General features: G+C 40.4%; 1 long non-coding RNA gene across 2 annotated transcripts; it reads right to left on the reverse strand.

Moving 5' to 3' along the window:
- On the reverse strand, window positions 1-27086 carry LOC134475794 (uncharacterized). Of its 2 annotated transcripts, none has more exons than XR_010047054.1 (3): window positions 26399-27086; window positions 9421-10776; window positions 1-2982 (listed from the first exon to the last, which is right to left on the reverse strand). It is a non-coding gene; the product is annotated as an uncharacterized LOC134475794 (long non-coding RNA). The 2 variants fall into 2 exon arrangements; XR_010047053.1 differs by lacking the exon at window positions 1-2982 and adding an exon at window positions 4263-5581.
- Between the last annotated feature and the right edge of the window lie 742 nt (window positions 27087-27828).

Here is a 27828-nt window from a genome sequence, read left to right on the forward strand (position 1 = left end):
TTTGGTGTTGACGTCATTTATTTAAAAACAATCTTTGATCCCAATATTTGATCCCGAACTGAATTGGTGGGTGGGATCCAAGGTATGGAAGGCTGACTGTGCATGCACGAGGCTGCTGTGGCAGTGGACAGTTATTTCTTTGTTTTCAGCACGGTGACAAAGTTGCTTCTGTGAGGCTGCTTAGCAGGATTCTGGGTGTTGAAGGTCAGCTGTGTGCCAGAGGATCCCACAGTGCAGTGTATGTGAGCTCGGAGAGATGCTCTCCTGTGCTCTCCTCGTGTAGAGAGACAGGGGCACTCAGGAGGGCAGGCATGGTCCACAGAGTCTGAGCACCCGGGCCAGAATATGTCTGAGTCTGTTCACTTAATGCAATGAACATGAAGCTAGTAATTCCTTTTTTTGTTCTGCTTTTATTGGAAGAAATCCATTAAGCCATTCTACAACCAGTGTTGAGATTTCCAAGGTTAATGAACAGAAGTCCTTACTGCAGCCTAATTAGCAACAATACATTGAACTCTTGAAATAGTTGCCCCCACAGAAGGTGATGCCATCTCTCCAAATTTCGGGATTCTTTTTAAAGAAATTCCGGCCAGCATTTTTATTATTAGGTATAAAATGTGAAAGAAAATGGAGTCAAAGAAATATTCTTCAAATGCCTAAGTACAACAAGAACAGCCAGGCTGCCTCAGATTTATGATGCTCAGGATTACTTAAAACATAGCACTCAGGTGAGCAGCACACAAAACAGAGCACCTCAGACAGAAACAAAACAAGATGCTGCTGAGGATACAACCACGGTGAAGGGAAGAATATCTCCAGCCTAAAACAGTTCATAAACAAAAGAACCTCGGGACTTGGTGCCCAACAGGATTCGGGTCCTGTAAATAATTTCAACAACTGCATGATCTCAGGAAAATCACTGAACTCCTGAACCTGTTTCGTATTTGCATGACTGGAATAAGAAGTTCATGTGGCTCCTATTCATTGAGAAAAGTAACATTCAAATCCCTTAGGACAGTGCCTAGCACACAAGGTGAAGTCAGTAAATATTTAACACTTACTATCTTTTTAAAACAAGAGACAAAATAAAAATTTCATCTATGCCCATATAGGTAAAGGGAGAGTAATTGTGCTATTCTGTGACTGTACTTGGACAGTAGTCTGACAACACTTGAACGTACAACAGATTTTATTCTTGGTAAACAACTAGTATGGAGGGTTCCTTATTTGTTAGGATATAATGAATTTAATATTCTGGCATTCAAACCAGTCTCTGTTCCAACACTAACTAAACTCATGGGAGCAGGAGTTGTCTATCTGAAAGGCACAGCATATTTCTAAGTACAGGTTGTAATTAAACTAGGAAGGGAGACAAATGGATCATAGACATTTCCTGTGCTGACCCTGGTCATTAAGGAGACATGCCGGTGGCTGTGGAGCATGGCTTCTTACCTGACAGCAGGATGCTGTGTCAGCTGGCAGGTTTAGGTGGGATTGTAAAGTATCAGAAAGCTTTTAGCAGGACCAAGTCTTTAGATTGGATAATTGTTAAGGTGACTCTACAGGATCAATTTTGCCTCTAGCTTCTGTTATTTTTATGGGTTAAGTCTTAAAATCTGAGCAGAACTCATTTCTAAATCCAGGACACACACCTCCTGATACTGACTCCAAGCTCTCTCATAAATACATTTTAATGATGTTTTAAAATTTGAAATATTATGACCTCTATCAGTTCATAGCCTGACCCATTCTTATGGAGGCTTTCGTCATTTCCAGAGAGATCCCTGTGTCACTTTCAATTAACCATTCTAACAAATTGTTTTAGTTAACCTAGGCAATCTCAGCGCTAGTTGTGGAAAGCCTTAGATTGGATTTTTTACTAAAGGCAGAGAGTTATTTATCAGTTGTATATTTATGGCCACTGCATGAGCAGACTTGGAATACTCCATGTGGTGTCACTGGTTGTCTGTGCTTTCACCATGGTGATGACTACTGTGTTTCTCAGGGTTTGCAGAGCACAGCTATGTGGACACAGCACTGGCAGGAGCACAGGGCTTCACGGGATGCTGTCTGCAGTACAGCTCAGCCACGTGGCCCCTCTGAAGGCTGCCCTCCGCCCCAGCCACCCAGCACCTGTCACCATTCCTGGGCATGTGACCGAATCCAGCTGTGTGGCCCCGGCTGGCACTGATGCCACATCAAGGGAAAGGACACATTCATTGCAGGTGATTTAAACCTTTGCCTCTACCCACTCATAACCTCACCAGTCCATTGGATTGGGGAAACTTCTGATTTTGTTACTATGCTGCTTTCTCAAGATGGCCTCTTAAAGTTGATTCTGTTTTGAGTTCTCATTCTCATTTTTTTCTAGAGTCTTAATTTCTGATTCATGGTTCAATTTGAAAATGATAGAGATTCCATTCACTTCCAGCACCATGTTCAGGCATAAAATATTTATGAATCTTTCAAAATTTCTTTCTTGTCCTTAGCTGTGTCACCTGGGTCCCTCTTTGTGACTTCATTGCTGATCATTCGGAGCAGTGGATGGGCAGGAGCCCCTGACTAACGTAATCAAATGTTACTCGGCAGTAACTGGAGGTAATGAGAAGCGTGGATGGGTTCACCTAGGTTTCTCATCGTATTGCTGGTAACTGTGAATATTTAATTTTATATAAATGTCTCTGAGGAGCCTACTCACTTCGCAAGTGCCAGGCACTGAGTTGTGAGGTCAACTGACTGTGTCTACTGGGTTGTCTTATAGGATCTTTCTGGATTATTGGCATTCTTGGAAATTTTCAGTATAAATAATTGACAGTCTCATTGGAACACCATATTCAAGGAATGATTGCAAAACTGTAAAAATGAATATTAATTAGACCTGAAATGTCCAGTTACAAGCCCTATGGAATTCTGAATACAGCTGAGAAAATGTCATTTTCAGTTTCCTTTGGCGTGGACATATGACTGCTCCAGCAAGAGCTCCTGCAAAAAGGAGGAACAACATTAACACGAGAAGCTTATATTTTGTGTTGCCTTAATGCTTATTAACCTGGGTATTTTAAAAATAATGTTCAATATCAATGACTATTATACCTTTAATTTCATTTTTATCAGATATTGGGTTAATGGACTAAATGTGGTTAGCAGTAATTTCAAATTGCAGAGTTAACACAGAAAACTTTTAAAGTATTTCTCCCTGGTAATGTGAAAGCACAGACTTTGTGATGTAATTTATTCAAAACCAGCTCTGGAAATAAACCTTTTCTCTTCCTGATTAATGCTCATAAGAATGTTATTAATCAAATTATTGAAATGTTAAGTGGTTTAGCTTTTTCCCACTCTGAATATGATATGGACACATATAAAGTAAATAATTATTTTAATACCTTGCCACATAACGTGGTTATTTATCTATAGGCAACTCATGTGGGCTTTATACTTGGTCCATTTAATTCTGTTTTTCAGGCTCTTACTCATCCAGATGTAGATTTTCTTCATGTGTTATTATTTTATTCAGACAGTGAATGTTACTTGTCAAATATTTTTGGCCTTCACTTTGTTTATGAGCCTTTTCATCACTTTGACAGAATCCATCAGAGTAACAACCTACAGGAGAAAGGTGTATTTGGCTCACAGTTTTGGAGATTTCGGTGCATGTTTAGCTGGCTCCTTTGGTTTCAGGCCTGTGATTAGGCAGGACCAGCATGGCAGAAGGGTTTGGAGGAGGAAAGTCACTCCCTCCTGGCGGCCAGGAAGAGACAGTGAGAAACCTCTCTGGAGACTGCTAGCAGCTCTTCTCCTTCCTTTACTTTTGTTCCACTCCAGCTGAGGGCAGCGCTCTTTCCGTGCTCTCCTCCACATTCAGGGAGAGTGCCCCACCAGCTGACTTCCCACACGCCAGTCATCGGTGGAGACTCTTGAACTGTGCTGCACTGATTTCCTAGGTGGCTCTTAATCCAGTCAAGGATTGAGGTTAACCGTCATGATTATTCCTGCTCCTTTAGTTTTCCTCAAATCTGTGATGTTCAAATTAAGGATGTGTAAAATATAATTTCATTTAATCACCTGGCAAGTAGAAAAGCTACCTTGCATGCATACTAGTTAAAATAATCTGTTGTTTAATAATTACAGAGTTTGTTAGAAATATGTAAAAAATAGTAAACAGTAAAAACCCTTTTTAAAATTTTATTTTAAAAAACAAAATAGCAAAGGGATAGAAATGATACACAATTTTAAAACTTAGTAGGAAATCAATACCAGTTAATATATTGCATATTATTATCCTAGAAATGGTTGTTCAGGTTACAAGATCTAGGCATAAAAATGATCATGATCGATCAAACAATGACAGTACACACTGTTCCATTTGGTACACTAACAGTGATTAGTAGTATAGTTATCTATCTTGTACATGTACACATACATACATTTATATATGCACATCTACATTCATATAATCTTTTCCTTTTCTCCTTTCCCCTATCCCAGCTGTTCTTTCCTTTTGAGAATTTTCTTTCCCTTGCATTATTATAATATCCATGTTGGTGGGAGGGCAGACTGTTGCAACCACTATGAAAATCAGTGTAAGAATTCTTAGAAAACTATGATTGGAAGTCTTATTCAATCTAGCTATTCCACTTTTGGGTATTTTCAAGGAAAAAAATGAAAATGTCATGCCATGGCAATATATGTGTACCCATGTTTATAGCAGCATGATTTGTAATAGGTAAATCTTGGAAACAACCCAAATGCCCATCAGTTGCCGAATGGATAAAAAAATGTAGTATTTTTATAAAATGGAATATTACTCAGTTATAGAAAAGAATAATCTTGAGACTTTTATAGGTGAATGGAGGCAGTTTGAGACCATGCTCATGAGTGAATTAGATCAAACTCACATTTATAAATATTGTATTGTTTCCCTAGTGTAAAAAATAATAAAAATAAAAACCTGAAAGGGTAATAAGATCCAATAGATAAAAACTCTTATAAAGCTGTAGGATTTATACAATGTGCTCAACATTTTAAACTAGGATTCCTATCAAACAAGCTGTCACACAATAGTGCCTTTCCATGTATTCTTGTATAGATAGAGGTAAATATAGATACCAAGATAGATATAAATATAGAGCATTGTATAGTCAAGCCAATATTAGAACAGAATATGTGATTCTTACATTTTTGTTTTGGGCAAAGTTTATGTCCAAGATTTATAGAGTCAAGGGCTAAATATGCTGGTATGTCATTCTAACATTATTCAAAAACAAGTTCACCCGTGAAATTCTTACTTGAATCAAATGTATTTCAAATGCAGAGAAAGACAGTATGGAAAGTTCATGGCACAAGTTCTCACCAGGGACCATGGAGACCATAGGAGCAGGGCCATAGAATTTCCATCTCAGGGACTGAGCTGCAGGAAGCCGAGCAGCTGGCAATGGCCCTGTGAGCTCGGAAGGCCTCGCGAGTTGATAACTCCCGAGTTCACACAGTGTTCCTCCTGGGGACAGGCCTCACCCTTCAGAATATGCCACAAGCACCTCACGTGCATTTCCCATTTCAACACACAAAACATTCAGAAGACCTGCAGGCAAGAGTCGATGTTTAATACAATGAGACATCTTTACTGCTGCATTAAGGATGTCCTTAAATGAATGAACAGGTGGCTTTGCCTGGCAGTACAGTGCCCTCAGCTTCATGAGTTCTGTGACTAGGATTCCAGCTTGGTATCCTTGCACTAAACTGTGCAAAGTACTGGGAATTTTACCTGCTTTATTTTATATCATCAGCAGAAATTTCAGCACATTGTTACAAAATGAGATTTCACCCTTGGGATCCTTCTCCAAGTGTCCTGAGGTTCACGAATCACATTTTGAGGACAGCAGACACAATGTAATGCCAGAGTTAATTATTGTAAGTATTTTAGATACTATTGAGAATTGTGGTACTGAAAAATTGTATTCTTTGAAACAAATTTCAAAAGCTCAACATTTCTCATATAAAAATAATTTAAGTACATCTATGCATTTATATCTATGATTTGTTAAAGAATGTTCATACAACTGACCTACTGTTGGTATTCAATACTGAAACAAATAACTGAAAACCTATTTTATAAAATTTTAACCATAAAATACAGATAAGCCTTTTGACATTAAACCTTTTGCTATTTTACTGTTCCTAAATAACTTCAAGAGAATTAAGGCTTATCTACATCTTAACACCTTGTCTTAGAAACTCGCAGGTAATATTCTGTGTTAAATATAAATGTACAAAGTAGAACTAATATAATGTACATTCAGATTAAACAGAAGGAACATATAAATTGATAGCAACCAAAAGTAAACTCGATATATTGTAATGCTGTTTAAATAGCTGAAGTTTTAATCTATCCAGTTTATGTGTAGTAGATGCTTGATTCGAGTGGAAAAAATTGTATTTTACAATTGAGTAAGAGATGAAGTCAACACAGCTCTATTCCGCCCAAAACTCTGACTTTGTATTTCTTTTCTGTTCTCTCTCTAGGTTTGATAGCTGTTGTGATCTTTATCTTGCTTTGCATCACTGCCATAGCCATCCACATTTATCAGCAGAAAAGGTTATACAAGAGAAATGAGGCAAAAAGGTCAGAGAATGTAGACAGGGCTGAAACTGTTTTGAAAAACAAGCATAATATACAAAACGCAGTGAATGAGTATCAGAAAGAGGACTTCTTCTGATTGGCAGCTGTGATTTCGCTTATACCGATGAGAGTTTGTTTTAATAACCAGGGCCTTTGCAAATGGACAAGACCTGCTCTCACACTAAATGCACAGGCGATGGATTTGCAGCGCTGCCCTCTTGCCCTGTCCAGGCTGGGAACACTCCAGAAGGCCTCATCTAGTGACAGTCTTCTCATGGTGTCACTATGCATAGCAAGGAATTAGATACTGCTGTTAATTTCCAGCTGTTCTCACATGATCGGAAGCCGGTTTCACTTGCTTAGTGACTACAGTTTTTAAATGTGGAAACTGTGGTCCTGGTCTCTTAACTGTTTTGTTAGAGATAAAAAGTACAAAATTGGACTATAACGACCTTGCTTTGTTTGAGAACATATGCTGCGTTTGCTTTAGTCTCCCCTGGTGTTGTTCATAGACCTGGAAACGCTCCTAAGATCCTACTTGGCTGGTGTTTGCATCTTCAGTGGCCAAAAGTATATGAAGCCCTTTTGCCTTTCTCTGTGCTACGCTCAATACATCAGAAGTCTGGAAAAATGTCTCGTTGTCTTTGGCTGGTTTGTACTGCTCTTTTTCTATTTGACTCTTCTTAATGATTTTGGATACATTGGTTTTGAGTGTCTGACTTTAGCTCTGAACACACAATTCATTTGTAACAAGACTCCAAGTGCAGTGGCTGTCCATTGTGACGTCTTACCTTTAAAAGCTTTCTATTTTATTATCATTGTTTGATGGTGACAGTAATTAAGACCCTGAGTAATTCCAATTCCAAAGACTATAAAATGTTTTCAATTAAATGTGTTGATCATATAAAAAATAATTCTTGACACAACAAAAATTATTTTTAATTGCAACTGTAATATCTCAAATGAAATACACTTCTGAGAATGTTTTCCCCGAACCTTATGTCAGTTGTTTTGTAGGTTTGTGTTTCTGATTTTCTACAGTTTACCATCAGCTTTTCTTTGGTCTCCCATGACTATATTCCATGTGGTATCTTCTAATATATTAGAAAAAAGGCAACAAACTGAACTATAGAGCCCCATTTCCTATGCTAAAAATTCTAACGTATGTACTCCTTCCTGCATGAACTTCCAGTACACATTATTTGAAATATGAGCTGCTACTATGCCCCTTGTTCTGTGCAACCAGTAACCAAAGAAAGGGTGTCCACTGAAGGCAAAATAGCGTATTATATAATCCACACCAAACCCCTCCTTCCAGTCACTTCTCTTCTAGAATGCTGAAGTTCATTTCTCAGCAAGTACCAACAATCAATGAGATCCACTAACTAGGGCATTCTGACTAGAGTGCACATATCCACTAGGAGATTGAGGAATTATCAATAGCCTTACAGAGCTGTCACAACTGTTAATTCTGAAGCCATGTAAACACGATACTTGCTTGGAGCTGTCTCTGGATTCCATGAGACAGTTAAATAAGAAAGGCACTTTGCTGTCCATGCTGATACCTCCAGGTGCCTGCAAGTGAAAGTTAGGTTCCTTTGCTTGTATGTACCAGAAAATTTGGAAATATGTGCATTCACCATTACTGTCCTCTAATTTTCTACAGTTTCTGTGTTAGCAGCCCTTAAAAAACTTGTCTGTCTTTCTCATAGCACTGTACCCATGTTAATGTTTCTGTAATGCCTGACTGAATTTGAAGGACATGAATTAGCATAACAGTTCATGAAGGACTTATGTTGGTAAACAAAGTACATTTTGTTTTAAATTGGCAGACCTGTGGTGCCAAGGGAAAGATCTAACATAGAAACGGTAGGGTTTACTCAATGTAAAGATGAATGCATCCACCATCACAGATTTAAATATTTCCAAGTGTTTGTTTTATTTGGTGGTAATATTAATCTTGTTGGTAGCTAGACTGTAGACAAGTTTGCAGATGGTGAACCTCTGTAGTCCTTTGTGGTTTGCATTGCTAGAGGCTGCAGTATTTTGATATCAGAATGCACTAACACATTATAGACCACAGTTTTGATTTGCTGATTTGTAATCAATTCCTGTATTTCGCTTAATAAAAAGCATTTTTGAAATAAAATGCAGAATATATTTTAAGAGATGTTGTATAAAAGTTTAATGTTAGGAAATTACACTAGATTTCTTTCTCTTAAAACAGTAAAAAGGTGCATAGATGTATGCTTCTTTACTGCTGTAGATGCGTGTGTGTGTGTGTGTGTGTGTGTGTGTGTGTGTCTGTGCATGTTTAATCCTTTTGAAAGACTTTGTGATTATTGTGGACCACTGACAAATGCTGCAGTTATGTATTTTTCCTTTTAAATCAATCAAAATTGAAAGAAAAATAGAAAAATGTTCACTGATTGTAACAAGTGAATTCAAGTTGCCACAGATTTAAAGTTTTGCCAGGGAACAATGATGTGGCTGTCAGCAGTTGTCGTGGGAAGGTTCCTATGTGTGTAAATTGGATGATGTCTTTTCATTCTCTTCTCTTCTCCAGTGAGCTTGGCCAGTGAACAAAGTATAAATGCACAAGTGTTATACGGGAAAATATATTGTAGCTTGCTATAATTTAAAACTGAAAAAAAAAAGCTTTCTGATGATTTCAAATGAAGCACTGAAACCAATACACAATTAACATTCTCATTTCAAGGTGACTATACTGTCCCAATCTCGTGAAATTAAGATAAACACTATGTAAACAGAGTGCAATTAATGTGGCACTGAAGGCTCACCTGCAGGAGTCGGGGTTATCAGTGGGAGCGATGTGTTCATTTTGTTGAAATGGTCCTCATCCACTCTAGACTACAGCTTCATTTTTATCCACTTCCAAGAATTGTGCTTTAAACCATACTTAGTACATTCTTCAGACATAGCTTAAAAGCAACAAACAAACAATCAAAAACGCAATAATGAGTAACCAGAGAACACCATAGAGAAGTTACCACTTAAAACTATCTTCCATTAGATGGTGTAGTCTTTCAGTATAACAGAGTCACACAATTCCTTTATGAGATCGGAGAGTGCTGGCGTCCTGTTCAGACAGACAGACAGACAGACAGCTTGGTTTAACAGATGAAAAGCATATAATGCACGTAAGTGATCTTCCTAAGTGGCAATAACAACACATGTGTGTGTGTGCATGATGAAGCTGTGACTTCAGTGTCTGTTTTTACTCTGCATCTTAATCTTAGCATTTCCAAAATCTGAAATTTTGACCAATACTTAGTGGTATGAAAAAAATCTAAACCATCTTGATTATCTCCTTGTCCAAAATGACTTGTAGATTTAGATACTATCCACTGTCCAAATTATGTGAATATCAGCCTGCATTTGATCAATCATCCTCTTTGGTAGATTGGTTTGTTGAAAACTGTTTAATAAGTTCATGGTCCTTGGTTCCAGGAAAAACAATTCTAAGTAAAGCACTTTGTATGAGTTTTGTGAAATCTACCAGAGATTGCATGAGTCATCAAATATTCCCACCTGATAGAAGAATGAATTGGACACATTCTGCATCAATGTTCGTCCAGCTGATGTTTGCTTTTCAAACTCACATATCAGCTAAATGAGATGCCTTCAATATATTCTTCAGTTCTTCAATGTCTGAATGATAGAGTGATAACCAGGAGGAAAAAGTTCAGAAATCAAGTGTCGGTGCATTATGGGTGTGTGTGGGTGAACACATTTATGTATCTCAGAAAGAAAATCAAATGAAAATAGAAGGAATATGTCATAGCTTGAATATAACATAGTAAGAAGTCTTGGATTTTAGTTTATCAGTAGTTTTTCTGGACTTTGTTTTTGAAGATTTGCAAGTGACAATAACTTGGATTCAAAATTATAGTGCTTCTTTAGTGTAATCATTAAAAATCCTTTTGCATTTTTAACATCATGCATGCTTATGTTTTTATAAAAAAAATACATGATTGCGCTTTAAAAAGTCAAACAGCTTACCAGATCTTACCAGGAGGAAGAGCTCTCCGTTGCCCTTCATCTCCATCAGTTTCCATACTTCAGCTCGTCTCTTCTTAGCTGCTTCCATGGTTGTCCGTAATGAGATGTTGCAGTTGGGTTCCCTGGAAAGCACACTTTGAAAGGAAAGTGACATTAAGAAGTGTGGAAGGGAGTGCTGTAGAGCTTTGTGTGAGAAAGGATAATGAAGCAAGTGGGGACTCGGGCTGCAGTGCCTCATGACAAGTGCCAGCTGATTCTGCTGGAGTGACTGTAGAGATCTTCTGAGTCAAAGGGAAGGGCTCAATGTTTATATTCCTCATAGACCAAGCAGTGGACACTGGCTACCTGGTAACTGAGACAACTGGCTCTGTCCAAGCTCATGCAGTTCCTAAAAACTGAGACCACGCCTGCCTGAGAACTAGAGAGGATAAATAGTTAAGTCCTGAAACAGGTCTGGTTGGCACAGAACAGGGACTCTGAAGGTGCCTGTGTCTGCTCAGTTCTAACTGCTCCATGTGTGTTTTGAGAGCAGATCCGCTGGGCCTCTAGAGAGCCACTTCTTGGGGACATAAATGAGGAGGAAGGTGGAATAAACCACAGATTCTGCCCTACAGATGCGTTTTTGGTGCTTATCCTCTCCCTCCAGTACCATCCAATCTGGGTTCCCATAGCTCAGCTGACCACACTATGAAGAGCTTGAATCTTTGTTTATCTTCTCTAAGCTTCTCAGGTTGGAACTAGTGTACTTTTTATTTGCTATTAAAATTGGCCAAATAATTATCTATGCCCCAAACACATGCCGCTTGGCCCCACAGTGTAATAGTAGCTCTTTCACTTATTGTTGATAGGAGACAAGTTCCCCAGACAGAACCTCTTGTGAATCAGTGCCTTACACAGGGTTTCACATTACAGCAGAGAGTGAACGAGATGACACGTTACTAGGAGATGTGCTGGTGCCAGCAGGGTGTCTCTGCTCACCCTCCCTGGGTAGTGTCAGCTTTTGCATTGCAGGCAGCAAAGACAACTCATTCCAGAAAGAAGTGATGATTTGAACCAAGACCAATCTCTATCTTTCAGAGCAGAAGGGATCTCATATGGTCAACTTGCCACAAAATTTATCTGCCTGTAAAGGAAACCATTTTGGAGAATGAATGCTGGCCTCTGTTGCTGACCATTTGGAAGTGGTAGTAGCTAGATCGGTCCTGTTGGGGGGGAAGCCTGTGCTACTTGAAACCACACATAGATTCCGCTCCTGCCTCCATCACTACTCTGTTGTGTCCATTGTATGAGCGACTTGGTGACCAGTAACTGAGAATGGTTGGTACCAGCTGTCCACATCATTCTGTCTGCTTGGTTATCTAGGAATATTTCCAGGTTAGCAGAGGCTGGAAAAAATTCTTTATGTTTCATGCCTTCTTCCATATCCAACTACAAGCTCTTCAAAGCTTCTTATCTTTGATCTTCCAAATCTTCTACATTTTGACAATTAGTCAAAAATTCATGGACCCAAAGAGTCCATATAAATTATAATCTTGTAGCATTTCTCATACAAAGTGAATGAGCAGAGAAACCACCCAAGAATGTTCATTGCGTGTGTGTTTGGAGGGCTGGGCATCCACACTGTGATGCCACCCTGTTTAGTGCAACCTTCCACTTGCAGCTTGTTCCGTCATTCTGAGCCCAAGACATCCAACACAAGTTTAGAATTTCCCCTGCTGCAGAAGTTGGTAATAAGGGACCCTTCATGAAGCCCTGGGTGTGCGCTGAGGGAAAAGCCCTGGTAGGACAATGGTGGAGAGCCCCAGGGTGCAGCCTGTGCTTTGTGTGCAGCTCGTGCTCTGCTGGGTCTCACATGCACCATTTCCACTTTGTGCTGCTTTCTGCTGGGCCCAGTGAACTCCATGCCTTGCTGGGTTTGACAGAACCCTGCCCATTCCGGGTGACTCTGCTCACACTTAGTGTTCCATAGTGAGGGTCTTCATTTCTAGGTGGGCTCAGTAACATGCCAGGAGCCTTTTTAGGAAGCAGTGGATTTCTCTGCTGAGGATGAAATAAATGGCTTCTTCAAAGCAGATTTCCAATGAGCTAGACTTGGTAAAGGATATATTTTTAGATCAATAACCACATACAACTTTCGGGACCCTAGACCACATAAATACACTCTTGAGAAGTGCTGTCTGGCACAACAGCTGTGATTGGGACTTGTGTTTGTTTGATACTGTGCTGTTTGCTTTCCTTCTCAGCATTGTTTGGATCCTTCAGGAGCCTCATCAATGAATTAACTGGAGATGCTATAGAGACCCCTGCTTGCTTCACCCATTCAGGGTAGCACTAGTCTGTGTTCTCTCTCCCTAGCACAGATGTTTTATTTTGGCCAGTGGGGCAGCAGTGGGATTACTGTTAGAGAATTCCTCTAGGGCTGTCTTTGTGTGACAGGTCTTCTTACCCAGCGTTATTAGCTAACCAGGGGAAGTAGGGAAGGAGCAACCCTGGGGGTGTCTATTTCAGTTGTACTTTTGAAATGACTACAGCTGTGTCCACTGGCTGAGTCTGAGACAGAACCCCACTTACTTTCAATATAACTTTACTCTTAATTTTTTTTTTTGTGGGGGGGAGCTCTTGCTGGCTCAGCCAGTGTCCAGGGCCCTCCCCTTTCTCCACACAGTGTACAGTTCTTATGTGGCTCTAATTCTCTTTGGCAAGCACTAGAGAATCAGTCATATATTTACTTCCTATGTTGGTACATCATCTTTCTTCCTACAATTTAGGCCATAAGCTTCAGTCAGTAGATTCTAGGTTTGAAAATTGGCTTGTGTTCAGAAACAATGAATTGTGATTTAAAAAAAAAAAAAAAAGAAAAAGAAAAATACTCCAGAAAATTTGAAACTATAACATGTTATTACAGTTTAATCCCCAGGCCACATAGATTCACCAATTGTTCTAATAATGTCTATTGCAGCAAAAATGATCTAGTTCAGAATTTCACGTTGTATTCTGTTGTCACATGTTTGTAGTTTTCCTTGGTTAAAAATAGTTCCTCAGACTTGCATAATTGTGATGCCCTTGCATGATTGTGAAGATCACAGACCACTTATGTAAGCAAGGCATACATTGAAGACCTTGGGGATTACTTTTCAGGTGCCAAACGCCAAGGTCGGATTTTCTTTTGGGCAAAGTTAATTTTTATTATGTACCATTTTATTTCTTCTTTCTTCATAGAACTTTTTTTTTTTTTAATCTCCAGAGTTTAAATTTCTTTCTGGCTTTGTCTATTTTCCATTTTGGGCTACAGCTTGAAAAATTTTTCTCAACTTTATTCTCATAATGCTTGCAACATTTTAATTTCAGATTTTGTATTTATAAAATTTGTATAAACGTAGTTTTCAGTGTCTTGATTTATTTCACCTATATACAAATTTATATCATCTGTTATTATATCATGTATAGCTTTTTGAAAATCTATTTTTCTCACTATGTAGCCTCTTTCCCCTGAATTTTCTTTTTTAAGGGGAAGTATTTACTTTTGTTTTGTTTTACATGTCTTTCATGGCAAAGACTCCTCAAATGCCAGATTATCTTTGGCTGTCATCTGGATATGAAGTGATGAAACACTTGATTAGAAGTTGTATATTAATGAGGCTTTCTGAAACTGACCTCCTTAGGAAGAGTTTCAAACTCTCAAACTCTAAGAGGGCAAGAAGGTTCTTATAATTCTGCTTATGGACTCTTACTTAATTCCCCCTTTATTATTTTTCTATTGTTTCTGTAACAAATTATGACAACATACTGGCTTAACACTACAAATCCACCACCTTTCACTCCTGTACTTTAGAATTCCAAAGTGTGTCTCACTGGGCTAAGATCAAGGTGTCTGCAGGCTTGTGTTCCCTTGTGGAAACTCATCAGTTCCTTGTCTTTTCAACGTCTATTCATTGCCCGTATTCCTCGGTTCCTGGTTCCCTTCCTTGAATTTCAAAGTCAGGAAAAGCGGGCCAAGTCCTCATGCCATGCCAGTCTGACCTCTAAGGCCTCCCTTTCCCCTTTAAGGAGTTTAAAGACTACACTGAGCCTCTAGTCAAGGCAATCCAGTAATCCATGGTAACCTCCCTGTTTCAACGCCAACTAACTGGTGTATTTCATTTCATCTCCACCTAGATTCCCTTTGCCATTTCCTAAGGCAACAGATTCACAGGAGTCAGGGACCAGGAAGTAGCCAGCTTTGGAGGACACAGCTCTGGGTGTTTTATCCCCATTTTCTGTCACTTGCTTCATCTAGCTGGGCCTGATGTACCCCAGCTCCTTTCTGTTTGATCTTTCCAGAAGGAGATCTGTGCTCTGGTGTTTCTTTCTACTTCTGTGTGTGAAATCCTGATGAAGTCACTGCCTGTTTCTGGATTTCCTAGTCAGGGTGTAATGTGCAGCCCATTTCTTTACATCATTCACCCTCAAATAGTCAGTGAATCTGCCAGAACGGATCTGGGCTCCTGCCATGGCTCTGGCTTCCTGCCTGCTCTTCCTTCTTTCCCCTGAGAAAAGACTGGAAAGTCTCATCCTTGACTTGCTCTGTGCTTTCCTATTACCTCTCTCTGAAAATTAGGAGCTCCAACAATTATTTTTTGAAAAGCCATTGAATTATGCATTTCTATTTTATCAAGCCAGGAACTAGCAAATCTAATTCGTATCATAATTCTTTGTATCATGCCAGACTAACTTGTGTTCACTCTTAATGAAATGATTCCCCTATTTCGGGTGTTGAAACTAGACATTACTTTATGCCTGTTAAACCAACATGTATATTTCTAAGCTGTGCATGTGATCAACTTTCTGGTAAATTATGTTTCTGTTGGAGGAATTCATGTTTTCTTTCAAAATAAAGTGTTATAAATGATTCGAATTTCTTTACATTTTCAACAGGAACAAAATTAATTTTTTAATTGAACAGTGAAATGACCTTTTCTTCAAAATACATATTAAAAGAAGATAGTTACAAATGACAGTGAGGATTGAGAAAGACTTTGAATTTTTTTTTTTTCATTTGCTGAATGGATTTGGCCAACTTTTCTGAGTAGAAATTTATAGCACTTGATAAATGATTGGAAAGCACTATCTCTTCAAATGAGATTGTAGCTATTTGAAAGAAAATAAACCAGATATAATGACATGACAACAACCACATTTTATTTTATAAAAATCTCAGACAAGAAGACACTGATCAAATTAATTGAAAATCAGGTAAATTCTTACACTGCAAACTATTGGTGAGAAGGCTGATAGTTTTATTTAGTTATTTAAACTGACAAATTTATTATGTACAACATTCATAATGTTTTTAATGTATACATGTGTTACATATAGTACAATGAGTAAACAGGACTAACATACACATCATCTGACCTAGTTCTCATTTTTATGGTGATAAAATTTTAAAATCCACTCGGTTGGTATTTTTCAAGAATTTGGCATATTGTTAACTGTAGTCACTTTGTGGTACAAAAGATCTCTGCAATCGATTCCCTGTATCTAACTGAAAGTTTATGTGCTACGACCAACATTTCCTTCCCCTTCCTCTCAGCCACCCGATCCTTGGAGTCGCCATCATCCTACTCTGTTTCTACGAGGCCAGCTTAGTTAGATTCTACACATTTGTGATATCATGCAGTACTGCGTTTGTCTGTCTGCGTCTGGATTCTTTCACTAACATAATGTCCTCCAGATTTGTCTGTCGGTGTCGCTCCCGGCCGGCAGGAAAAACACACGACAGATTCTGACGGTGTGCAACCTTGTCTTTATTTGTCTCCGCGTGGGCCCCGTGAGGCCTCTGCTCTGCCACCAGTCTTTTCTTACCGGTGGACTTTCTCTATCTCTCTCTGTGCTTCTCTCTGTGCTTCTCTCTCGTGGCGGGAGAGGCATTTACTTTTATAGGGTAACAGTGGCCAATCAGTTCAAAGCGCGCGATGCGGGCTGATTGGCTAACATCAGTTGTTGCTAGGCAGACTATCTTACAGAGCGGGTTGTTTACGTCGCCAGGGCAATCAGGGGGCAGGAAGCAGGCGCCATTTTGGCTCACTCGATGGGAGGGGTAATCTAGCTCAGGCTTTGCTCTTTCCTACAGGCCTCACGTCCGCCAAGTAAGGCGACCGGGCTCGGCCGCGGCTCCCAACATTTGTCCATGAACCCTGGCACACTGTTGGTAGGATGTCAGCTAGTACAACCATCGTGCAAGAAGTTTAGAGGTTGCTCAAAACATTAGCAGAGCTACAGTACAACCTAGCAACTTGGGTGTAGAGCCAAAGGCAATGAAACCAGTAAGATGAGATCTGCGCTTCTGTGCTCCTGGCAGCGTTATTCCCAACAGCCAAGATAAGGACTCAGCCTAAGTGTCCCCCTCTGCAGGTCAGTGGATAAAGGAAATGTGGTGATAGCCTTTGAATGATGTCACATTTTCTACTGTACATACATTCTAACTTTGATTTGCGTAAGAGAAAGAAAATCTCTTTTTTTTATGTCTTTCTTAGTAGAAATTTATCGCACACTGGCTTTATCACAGTTGAAATTTCATGATGTATGAAATTGATGCGGTGCTGAAATGCTTCAAAAACTTCTTTGTAACAATTTCTACTTCTCTATTGGCTTCTATTGTGAAACTGAAGCTTAAGCACAGACACTATGCTATAAAACATAATACAAACTCAAGAGTTAGTCTTTGCCTTATAATCCATAATTTGAAGGCAAATGTTTTCTGAGATATCATATCATACATGCTGTACAATCATGCATACTGTGTGATATTATATACATACTGTATGGTGTCATTAATATCATATACTCAGTTACCAAAATAAATCGTATTATGCACCTCACTATTTTTTGCCATGTAAATTGTTTTCCACTGAAGAAGTAGGTTTCCTTGGGTATAATGATTTTAGAAAGGGGTTTACAGTCTCCCAGTGACTTCCAGGCAGTTCAGTCATAAGCAAAATCCAGGCAGACCTCAATCTAATGCATAAAGCTTCTAGATATCATCTAAGTGAGAGGTGAGCTCCTATCACAACACTATAGGAAAGTAGATCTTTTAAATGGGTCTGTCTTCAGGAGTCCCTGAAGGAAAAGTGTCATTTTATACCATCCCATTTTGGTCCTTGTAAAATATTTTAGCTAAGTGGCCAACATTAGACAACTGTTTAATGACCAAACTAGTGTCTAGTTTAAGCTAAGTAAATCATCCCTGTTTTTGCATGATTAACTTCTGGCAGAAGCTCCGAGTTTTCCCTTTTTTCCACCACAAAGCAACAATGGGACTAAAACATTTAAGAGAAAAATTATGGAAGTCTTAGAAATAACAGAAAATAACTACAATGTGGAAGAAAATCTGAATTTGATTAGGTATCAAGAATAGTTCCTAGAGATCAACAGTCTTGCATTCTAATGGGTCTTCTGCCTCATGATTTTGACCACTCCCCTTCCATCAAGGCAAGGTGATTGCCACCCCAATTCCAACCCTGAAGTGTAAAGACCACAGCTCCTTACCAATTTATGATTTCTTTCTATCCTTGAGTGAATGATAATCATATTATTTATTGGAAATCTCTACTTAGACATAGGATTCACTGTAGCTGCTCTTCATTGCTAGGACAATAAAGATGTTTTTCAGAAAATTTTCTAAAGTACAGAAGATCTGTGCTTATGAAGTACCACGTGGAATGCTGTGGCTACCCCTTATGATACTCTCCAGAGACCTACTGCTCATTTCAATGACAACCCTCATTCCCCCTCTTCTGAGCCTTATCCACATAATGCATCTTCTGCAGCTCTCTGCACTGGCCTCTTTCAGTGTTTCCTGTTTCCTGGAGTAGCAGCACTGCTCACGTTGTCAAAAATTGAAATCAAGCCAGGAGTCCCTCCTCCACTGTGTTCTCTGTCTAATCCATCTTCAGGATCCATCTGCCCCATAGTTACACGTATCATAAATATATGCTCTTTCTCTCTTCCTCGAAACAAACCAAACCAAACCAAAACAAAACAAACAAAACATTCAGGATTGTCGTCTTTTAGTCCACCGAAGCAGTGTCCTAATCCGCGTAGCATGAGGACCGTGAACTTTCCAACCTCCAAGCCATTCTCTTCTCTGCAAACCTCTCTGTGTGTCATCCCCACTCATTACCCCTCTTCAGCTATTTCTCCTGCATCTCAGTGCACAGGCACAAGGTTGCAACATGAGCATGAGCATGTGTTTCACACAGGTAACCTATTCTGCCAGGTTAATTATAGATACCACATTTCCCTAACAAAAATTTTGCTTTTGGGTAAATTGCGTCATTGATTTAAACATAATCTTGACCTGGCCCCAGTCTCAGCTAGGGCCCCAGTAGCTCTATTTTTTTTTTTTTTTACACTAATATTCTTTCAGTCCCGTCCAGTTTACTTCCCATTCACCTTCTGCTCTTATTTGCATAGATTTTTTATTTGCTCTTCCTCTACAGTAAATTCTTTCCCCTTAGATTCATGAGTTGACTCATTCCATTGTTTTGAGCATCTTTTGTCAGCACAGCTTTTCCTCATCTCCATTTCTAAGGGAAATTATTAGAACTCACCCCTCTTCCAGCATCTGCCTGCCCGCTCCGTGGGTCTGCACCTGTGAGGTCAGCAGAAGGCTCTCTGTGTTTCATGTTGTTTCATCACCAAGCACAGGGCCTGATGTGCAACACTCAATAGAGTTAATTCAATAAACACTGAGTAAACAATAACTGAAACAGGTTGTTTTCCGTGCATCATTGAAGGGTCAATTTCTGGGGATGCACCTCGGGAGAAGGGAAAACTACTATAAAGAATAATTATCTTTGTCTCTAGAATTTAAACATTCATTGTACTATTTAAATGCAACTTCCACTATTAAACAAATTAACTCCTCTTCCACACCAACCATCAATAAACATATTCCCAAAGATTTTTTATAAATAGAGTGTCTTGTGTAATACTACACTTAAATTCACCCTCATTTTACTTCTTACAAGCAAGCAAAAGGAGCAAAATACAAATGTATGCTGGGGAAACTTTTTCTTGTTGCAAATCTCAGGTCATCTAGTTCTTGTCTCTTTTATTTTCTCTCACTGAAACATGTTTGCCTTCTCCCTTATTTTTTTCATTCTATAAAAGAGGGAAGCTATGGTCAGTCATTTAATTTTATCTGTTGTGTGTTACCAAAGCATTCATGTAGAACTGAAAGTTGGTTGATGCACAATTATGTGATATAAATTTCTTTATAGTTCATGCCAAATCTACACACAGAGTAGTCACAATTAAAAACAATGTTATCAGTATTTGACTTAATGAGTACAGTTTGTATATCACAGAGCAATTTTTAAAGTATTTGTTTGGTTTAAAAATTGATTTGAAATCCATTTAGATTTTGGGGTAGCATGCAGAGCCAGAGAAAGAGAGGGAGAGAGGCGGGGTGGAGGGAGAGACAGAGAGAGAGTGGGGGTGTGTTTGTAAGCTGCCAGTGGTTTCAGTCTTGGGACTGAAACACCCTCCTGCTGTGGTTTCCATGGGAGTCAGCCTGGCTCCCTCTGAAAGTGACTCTAGCAGATGGGATGATTGAGGGTGACTGCTTTCACTTACTTGATGAAAACTGGTGGAAATACAGACAGCCCTGCAGTAATTTTTTATGCAGCTTGCTGAATATTGCTTTTCTTTTTAAATGGACATTTACTACCTATTTAGAACAATCAAATACTTCAAAGCAAACATTAAGCAAAATGTGGCCTATCACACACCCTGCTTCTCTTGATAGTAATAACCAGGAATAGCCCATTACATGGCAAATTCTACAGTTTTACAAGTTGCTTTATAGATTCACTTTGTGATGATTAATAAACCTATCTAGCAAATATTTAATTAAGGAAATCTTAATGAAAACCAATTACCCAGTACCCAAAATTTACAAAATTTTATTTTTGGAGTGCCAAAAATGTGTTTTAAATGAGTTGTGTTATATATATTTAGTGCTAAGATGTCACTTTCATGCAACACCACTTTATCCACAGTGACACTAAGGGGCAATTAACATTTTAAATTGTATGCTGCACTCATCATTGACTTTTGTATTGTGATTTTACTTATCGTGCAGAGTGTAAACACATGTATGATAAATGCATTTTTTTAGTAATTAGATGGAGCTTTATCAACAGTCCTTGCAAATTACATGAGCACCTGTGTCTACTCATACACTAGTAGCAGCTTTTGGGAGAAAATTCAAATGTGTACTGGGAAAGAAAAAAAAAAATATATATATATATATATATATATATCCCTGTAGTGTCTATGGGTTAGTATGCAAATGACACAAAAAAAATCAATGGGTCCACATGAAACTGCCACATGTGTAGCTTTTGAAAAATGTTTGTCTTGAAATAATTTTAAATTTATAGAAAAATAATAAATCTGGTTGAGTTTACATTTATCTTGTGCCTGGGGTCCATATTTCAATTATGAAAAGCATGGACATTAACATTAATTATGAAACTACAAATCATATGCAAATTTCTCATTTCCCCCATCTCCATTGCCTGGTTTTCTTATAGAATATAATTCAGGGTCCCTGATGGAAGTTAGTCCCTGAGACTTTTTAACAGCCTCCAATGTCTGAGAGTCCCTTAGTCTCTTCTTGTGTTTCATGATCTTGACAATTCAGATTCCTAACATAAATCAAGCTTATGTAGCTTTTGGCAAGAATTCCCCAGAAGTGATGTCATGTCCTTCCTGGTATGTGATATCATTATTGAGTACCTATGTCAATAGGTCCTATTCCTTGTGAATATGGTGCTAAATTCTTAGTCAATGAAGTGTCAGATTTCTTCTTTGTGAAGTTACTCTCAGTCTGCATTATAGCCTGTTTCTTTTCAGATTTTCACTTGCTGATTCGGGTCTTCACTGGCAAATCTTTCAACTGTTATTATAGTGGTGAATCACTAATGGCAATTTTGGATTTCTCTCCTTTTTCCACATTTACTGATTTGATATTTCTCTACAAACAGTAGCCCCTTGGGAGTGATCAATGATTCATTCAATTACTATGCACGTTAGCATGGACACATGGGAGTTTTGACTCCATAAACTGTAATCAAACTGACTGAACATTGCTTGGCTCGCTCTTCTCTTTAGCCTGCTCGGCGATACCCCTGGGTACAGCATTTAGAGGGACACAGCATGCCACATGCTCAAGTTAGCTGTCTCTTTTTTTGTTAAATAAGTGAAAATATGAATACTGATATTTAGTTATTCCAGTTGAATTTTTTAGTTTCAGGAAAAAAATCCTATTTGTTACTTCCTCGAGGTCTTTCAATGCTTTCCTAGAATTATGTCAAATCTCTTTCTACACTTCACCCATGTCATTGTCTGTCTCCTTGAGTAGCTTTACTTTCATAGAAACCTCTCTGTTGTCTGGTGGGCTGGTTGCCTTTTTGTTGGTGTTACATCTTTTTAAGGATGGAGTTTAAATCTACTCAATGTTGCTCAGTTACTTCCAGCTTTAGGAGGCTGAAATCTGGATTATGCAGACCATGTACAGTCTGTAGCCCTAAATCCAGAGAGTGGGGCAGCCAGACCCCCAGAGGAAGTGTCTTCTCTGCACCAAACCTCGGAATAGAAAGGACTTCATCCACACTTCAGATCACCCTCAGCTCCTCTTCACACAGCTCTTTCACCTGTGTGGATGATTCACAGAGTTCAAACTTTTTCCCTGAGGTTTTCCTAGGCTGGTTAACCCCTGCAAACTCTAACTCAGAAGCTCAGAAGTTTCCAGATTCATCCCTGCTGGTGGGATGGACCAACAGCTTTCTGCTTCAGCACCAGTGATGGGCTAGAATTAGCACTGGGAGTAGAAACTACAAGGGACTTAACAGCCCACAGCTGAATTCAAACAGAATAGCTGTACTCCAAGGTGTTCCTGCACAGGGCCTTAGAAACGCATAGCATCCTTTATCTGTCTGGATAATTGTGCTTCTAATGCTAATGAGCAAAAAACAAAACTAACCTAAACAAAAACTAAAGAAAAAACATCTACCTTTCCTGTTATCCAATTCCTAGAACACCAAAGCAGTGTAAAGGCTAGAAAAAGAAATATGGAGGATGGAATTGAAGAGAGATATCTTCTTCATCACAGCAGTCCTGGTGAGGTAACTATATTTTGGGTGTTTATGAAAGTCCTTAACTGACTTAGATTCTTGGGTGGCCTTGCCCAATGGAAAAGAAGACTTGATCATATCTGTGCCAACCAAGAGCATGACTTTTGCTGGTAAAATGAAGACTCCTCTTAACAAAAGGTCTGGGAGAAAAATGGAGTACCAAGAAATTGGAATTTGATTGAGTGCCTTTCCATTACAGAGAAAGGACTGTTTCTGGGAAGATGTGACAGTAAATGTAGGAACAATTACAGGGATAGTTTATGAAATCTCTTGTGGCTCTCATGAGCAAGAATACATAATAAAAAATATAGGACCTCAGAAAACAAGTTAAATTACTTACAATGTCATACCTATGAAAAGCGGCTTTTTTAAACTAAAAAGGGATTTCAGTATCTTTAATCGATAAAGATAAAAAAGGTCTGCAGAAAATCATGCTGCTCATCAAAGGAGGAGTCAGAGCTAGAGCCAGGTAGGAGAGTCTGATCCTTGTTCAAATTACTCAACAAAAAGAGCGAGTAGAAGAGTGAACTGGCAAATCAGACAACAAATACTGTCCGCATAAAGGAAAAGTTAACCATAAAAGGCATCTGTTTGCTTGCCAGGTCTACCCCCTGAAATATAATCTTGAAAACCGAGTTAACACAGAAGTTATTTACAGGCACCTGTCTCACAGTGACCTGTGTTTATCTTCTGCTTGGAGCATAACCTGTCTCTTAAGTACCATTTGACAAGATATTTGAAAAATCACAGTGTCCTTAAGAAATCTAATTAAACGTTTTAATGCAACTTTTCGGCTTTCCAGCAGGTTTTATTTAAAATATCCTGGAGATGGAAGACAGTCACCGATGCTGTCCTGGGGAGAATGAGTAGATGTCCTCTTCCCCTAGACCTTTATTTACATCTGGCTGAAATCACCACTAAGAACTTGGTGCACTTCCTGCCTCTGCAGGCTCAGGAGAGATAAAGGATCCATCGCCTTTAAATATACCAGAGCTGCTGCTCAGAACAAGTGAAAACAATTTTTGGTTTTTATAAAACTCAGATTCTAACGTAAAAGTCAACCCACAAACAGAACTGGTACTTAGTGTACAATTTTGGATATGAAAGGTACAGGTGAGAGAGCTGATTCACTATGAAGGAGGCCAAGTGAGTGTGTTGGATGCAACCTGACACCCTCTCTACCACCATGAAGCACCAACAACTTTGGCCAGTGTTCTTGCACTGTTCCATGCTTGACATGAAAGTAACAAACAGCAGCTACAAACTCTGCTGAGCCTTTGAACAGGGATTCTCAGTCATTTTTGCAATGGGTTTACATATATCATTATTCAGGACACGGGCACATTATCCCATGTGACTTTAAAATTATATAATTATCTTAAGTGAGATTTTTTAATGTGGCAGAATTGTAATCCCATAAAATCTCAATGAATTATCAAAATAACTTATACCTGAATATTTCCTTTAATTAATCACATCTTAGTGAAATCTCTTTTCATGTAATTTTTTCATCGGTATTTATCTTAAGGGAACACAATGACAAATTGTTCACTTTGATGGCAGGACACAGGAAAGTTATACACAACATACTTAATAAGGGAGCGGCCCCAGGCTGCCAGCTTTTTCACAAGGAAGATGAGAACAAAGGCGCAGCTTCCTCTCTGGTCCACAACTCCACAGTGAGTCTGAACTGTGAGAACAACTGTTTTACTCCTGTCACTAGTAAGGAGCATGACTAGCAGATAGGAAAGGAGAGGAAGTAAGGCAGTGACGTGGGGCAGGACCGACACTGAGCCAGCACCCAGCCCGGCTCTCAGCACAGGGTCATCCAGCAGGACTGACACTGAGCCAGCACCCAGCCAGGCTCTCAGCACAGGGTCATCCAGCAGGACTGACACTGAGCCAGCACCCAGCCAGGCTCTCAGCACAGGGTCATCCAGCCAGTTACTCAGAGACGCTGCTCATGCAGAACCCAGACCAAGCAGAGGACGGTGCTGACACAGAGTCAGACCCCGGGTCACCCGGGCTGGCTGCTGGTGCCTTGTGTGAAAGGCAGGCAGGCAGACAGACGGACAGACAGACACACCTCCCGTGGCCAGCCAGCCTGCCACATTCCCAGCCATGGCTCCCATTCCGCTTCCCACCCCCTTGGTCACTGGCTTAGATGGTGCGGATGTTATCCCCAGCACTCTGCACCAAGGACACCAGGGCTGTCATCGCGCCCAAGGTAGCTGACAGCGGCTCCAGGTTACACTACCGTGAGTAGATGGGCTTGCCAGCCTCGCTCAGCACAAACACATGCTTCTGCTGGCTGCGCCAGTCCTCCTCACTGGGATCCCTGCCCTGGCCCCCACAGCCACTCTCTGCACCACCTCATTCTCCAGAATGAGGGGGAACTGGCCCTCTTCCTCCACCGACTACCATTAATACACATTAACATTTGGTTCCTTACCAACCCTCAAATCCTTTACTGATTCTTCAATAATGCGGAGGCAGAGTGCTCAGTACTCCCTACTGATTTCCTTTCCCATCACAAGGATTCTATACCCAAGTGCCCTCACTTACCTTCTAAATAGTTCCTCCTTTGACCCTATTCATGTTCATTAACCTAAATACCTTAGGCCCCCAGTGGCCCTCTCTGACACCAACCACATTTTTGTTGATTGTCAGTCACCTGAACTCACCAAATACATTCTGGTTTGCCCAGAACTGGGAGGTTCCTGGGATAAGGGTCTTTCAGTGCTAAATTGGGTATTTTCCGGTACAAATAGGTTTGATCCCTCACAACATGCATCTACCAGGACCACAGAACTGCACTTGGTGAACACCAGCGGATACCTACTGACTTCCTTTTAATTCCTTAATGATTTAAACTACACAAATGAGTCTACTATTACCTCCTCCCAGCATGGCGATGGTTCAAGCTACTTCCGAGTCCCCAAAGACTCCTCATTGATCTTTCACTAATCCTCTTCTCCCTTACCCAACATGTCCTCCCCCACGCGCGCTTTTCTTCCAAAACCCTAGAGAAGGCAGCATACATATTTCCTCCAGGTCCCCATCTCTGGTATCTGGTGGGCCCGAGGGAACTCCACCAGCTCCAGTCTCCTCCCTAGGGAACTGCGTGCCCTCCAAGTCCTGTGTGTCCCCAGGGGCTGGGGCAGCAGCGTCTCTGCTGGCCTTCATCTGCACATCCCTGGGGGAAGGGGAATCGAGGGTGACAGGCAGCAAAAGACACTTCTCAGAAGCCTTTACAGAGCCAGGTCCCCTGGACACATTCCCAGCGCTTGTTTCCCCCCACAGCTTTCCACGGGATGAGCCATTCAAAATCGTGTCCAAATACCTGCACCCTCCAAGGCTTTCTGCAGAGAGGCTCTAGTAGCCTGAGGGAAACAAAGGCATATAAACACTTGTTTTAAGCCCCGTATCTCAACTGATCCTGACTCCGAAGCCAGGACAGCACCACACTTCTGGGTGCCGCTGAGGTTCGGCCACACTTTAGCAAACCACCGCTCAGAAATGACATTTCCGGTCACAGAGCTCCCCGCGACACTTCTCTCCTGCAGACCCTCACCGTTGCGATGGAGCACGCCTCTCCAGGATCAACTTCGGATCAAGTCTGGAGCCCAGCGCACCCTTTTATACTCTCCTGAGCAACCTACTGGAAGTCGGAAGCCAGGCGAGAGCAGCACTTGTCTCTCATCCGGGCAGTGGGCGTGAGGGAGGCGCGGCTCGCACTCAGCCAATCCGAGCGCAGAAAGGGCGGGCATTCCTTCTTGTGGCCCAATCCGGGTAGACTGTCGCCTTCCTCCAGTCCAGTCCAAATCTTACCTAGGCATCTACTAGAGACGTCTCTCTGGGTCCACGAAAGCTCCAGCTTTTTTCTCTTCTCACCTGAGGACATTTTCAGCCTAAACTCTAAAGGATACTCCTCGTGCTGGTCCAATAAGCATGCTGCCCCAGAGATGAGGTAACTTCATTCTTCTTTAATCTCCAAGAAAGACTCGATGGGGTGGTGGATGCTTGACGAGCAGTTGTTTGGTCCAATCGGAGTGCGGCACGCAGTCTGGTCAGCCTATGGAACTCGGATCCTAAAATAAGAGGCGGACCTCTCGGAAGTGGGAATTACTCCGGAGTCGCCGCGATCAGCCAAAGGGCTCTGCGACCCTGGAGCAGCGGAAGCTCGACCTGCGAACACCCTTGTGGCATCGAAAAGAGAGTTGCGAAAGTAAAGGTGCAGTATGAAAAGTGTTCATCCAAAAGTTCACCCGGACACCGCTTGCTAAGTAGGGGGAGGGTCTGTGGGCAGAACCATGCAGATTAGGCTTCCAGGCCTAATGGGGAGGGGTGTGTCGGTGGGCGTGGCTTTGTGCTTCTACCTCTTCAGTGGCTGAGGACAGCGCCGCGCTGCTCTCTGCACACCGTTATGGCTGACTGGACAAGGCAATTGGATGGCCCGCTGCCTGCTTCATTGGCTCCCAAAGAAAGAGGACCGCTGACACGAGATGGGATCTTCCAATTCCGGGAAGCCTGAAGAGCACTGCAATTCACGGAACTCTGCGAGGGGCCTGGACAGCTAGCAGAAGGCACTCCAAGGTGACAGTTTAAGAAATGGCTAGCACAGGTCAGCCTCTCTGTCTCGAGGTGACTTTTTTTTTTAAATTTTATTTAAAAGGAAAAAGAAAAAACAAAACAAAACAAAGCGGTGTAAGGGTACAAGTAATACAGAACTACAAAAAAAAAAAAAAAAAAAAAAACAGTTAAGAAATCACCAGTTAATAGATTACACATTATCATCTTACAGATAGTTACTCAAGTCACAGTATCAAAGCATACAAAGTGGACATTCAAACAGTGAGACTGCAAACAGTTGTGTTCAATGATCCAACCAAAAACATTAATATGATCATCTATTTAACACCCCTAAACACACTTGCAGTTGTATCCTTTAGAGCACTTTTTTCCCTCTCTTTTTTACAACAAAATTCACACATTTTGGGTTTT

The sequence above is a fragment of the Cavia porcellus genome, unplaced genomic scaffold (assembly GCF_034190915.1).
Source record: "Cavia porcellus strain 051 isolate PalLab524CR breed Dunkin Hartley unplaced genomic scaffold, mCavPor4.1 scaffold_4, whole genome shotgun sequence".
NCBI lineage: Eukaryota > Metazoa > Chordata > Mammalia > Rodentia > Caviidae > Cavia > Cavia porcellus.